The sequence below is a fragment of the Acomys russatus genome, chromosome 1 (genome assembly GCF_903995435.1).
Source record: "Acomys russatus chromosome 1, mAcoRus1.1, whole genome shotgun sequence".
In the NCBI taxonomy this organism is placed as follows: domain Eukaryota; kingdom Metazoa; phylum Chordata; class Mammalia; order Rodentia; family Muridae; genus Acomys; species Acomys russatus.
Window position 1 is genome coordinate 114,907,651 of NC_067137.1, and position 2,247 is coordinate 114,909,897.

Here is a 2,247-nt window from a genome sequence, read left to right on the forward strand (position 1 = left end):
TTAGAGGACAACCTTAGCTTTCATTCCTCAGATGCTCTCCAACTTTACTATTTTATTTTATTTTGAGACAGGGTTTCAGTTTGCTTTGGAACTCACCAAGTAAGCTAGGCTGCCTAGAAAGGCCGAGAATAGTCTTATCCGTGATTTCCCAGTGCTACTAGAGTTACAAACATACATACCAACATGCCTGGAAATTTTGAACCATGCATTGTTAATAATCAAACCCCAATATTCATGCTGAAAATGTAAGCCCTTTACCAACTGAGTCATCCTGGGGCCATACTGTTATTTTGTTTTACTATTTTATTGTTGTGGTATCAAATAGGAGCTTTATTGATGAGACGTAGAGCTGTGACAAAGCACAGCAAGCCGACTGTGAGGGGAGTAGGGGACCAGAGAGGAAAAGCCTCCATGGGGGCTGCTGCCTGGGAGCCCTTTGTCTTCTTTTAGTTCTTTCAACAAGTTTTCACAAGTCACAAACTGGAAGATCCCCACAGATTCCCAAACCTTTTCATCATAGTCTGTCCACTCCTTTTCTTGCAAATTACTGTCACTGAAGACTGTCCCTGACTCTACATCTTAGGTAGCAAACCCAGCCTGGGGCTGGATGTCAGTTGGTCCAAGGACCCAGCACTCAAACTCTACTATAGTCTCTCAAACTGCTCATTGTCTTCAATTTTTAAGGCTTCATGGTGTTGCTCCAATTTTCAATGGGGTTTTCCCTGTGCATACAACTTGTATTTTAGGGCCAGGGAGGCACTGCCAAGGCCCCCTTTTAGCGCCAAGCCATCCATCAGCCAGATATATTGCCCCTTCTCTGAAATCTCACCCCGGTTGCCACATTTCATCTTCAGATACCACTGGAAGTCGTCACCCACTGGCTGAAGATTGGTGACATTCTCCAGTGTGGCTTTAAGCTTCAGTTTGATTTCCCCATAGTTGTCTGGCCCTTGCCATGTTCCTCTGCCCACTGCTTTCCTCCATGCTGTCCCAGGGAGGTAGGTTATTTAAAAGAAAATTTAGTCGTTCCATATTCTGAAGTTACTAGCAACACAAAAGTTTGGAAAGGTGAAGACAGCTTGTTTTGACTTTCAGTTCTGTCAAAGTAGATGTTTCCTAGCTCAGGGATTGTCCGAACTCTCTTCACTCATTCTTCCTAGAAGGAGACGTGGGCATATATGTCAAGCCATCTTCACGAGGCCAGTGCAAGCCTCCTGAGCTATGGGGCTTAGTGTAGGCCAGGAAATAGCTCCGAAGGCACAGAAGGATGAAACCAAATCCAGATTCCTGTTTGTTCTTGTAACAATCAAAGAGGGAGGAAAAGGAGCACAGCTGGAAGGCCTGGAAGACAGGTGTTACCCTGGAAATAAGATCTGTGGGTCAGATTAGGATCTGGGAAGAAACTAAATCAACAGATTCCTGGAGGCACAGGTGAGGAGAGTCCTGGCTGACTTCCTGGCATGAAGCAGAGGCAGGTGGCTTGCTGGTAGGAGCTTCTCATTATTGGCCCATTCTGCAGCTAAGAACATCAAGTCAATTTTCTGAGGCCTGAAAGAGAAGCATCTTGTGGGGAAGAAAGCAGTCCAAGGCTTCCGTTGCCTTTATTCCTGCCACGGATTGCTGTGTTGCTTTGGGTGGACTGGGTGGTACTTGCTAAAGTCAATCGGTCATTCCTGAAGGACTGGAGGTGAAACAGATCTTTAAGGAAACCACCTGGGCCTTGCTGTTGCCGTCTTCTCTGGGTCCTAGGCTTCAGGGAAGGAGGACTCGGTTGTTGTCTTGTGGAAGCTTATTTGGTCTTGGACACCAAACCTGAAGTCTCAATGTGTCTGGAGAGGCTGAGCACCTGACAAGGTGGATCTGGCCTGGAAATCTGGGCTGCTAAAGAGCCCTCCCCTTACACAGCACCATGGGCCTGTGATGTCCAAGCCTCTCGCTGCTCAATGTCAGCATGAGAGCAGATGGAGATTTGGGTGATCCCAAAGCTGCTGTGTCCATAGGTGGGCAATATTGGCAAGCCTGCGATACTGAGAAGCTGGAATATTCTCTCTGAATTAGGAAAAACAACAACAAAAAACAGAGGAAGAAGACCCTACCTGTATCTCAAGCATCATCATCCATGTCACTTTCATGGTCCATGAGGTAAACATGGAGGTTTTTCTGGGGCTTCAATGTGAGTTTTAAGGGGAGATCAAGTGATCTGGGCTTCATGTCACTCACTGCTAGTGACCCACTTGCAACAGCCCT

General features: G+C 46.6%; 1 pseudogene; it reads right to left on the minus strand.

The window, feature by feature from the left end:
* Positions 1-330: 330 nt before the first annotated feature.
* LOC127194593 (CXXC motif containing zinc binding protein-like) lies at positions 331-1,998 on the minus strand (annotated as a pseudogene).
* Between the last annotated feature and the right edge of the window lie 249 nt (positions 1,999-2,247).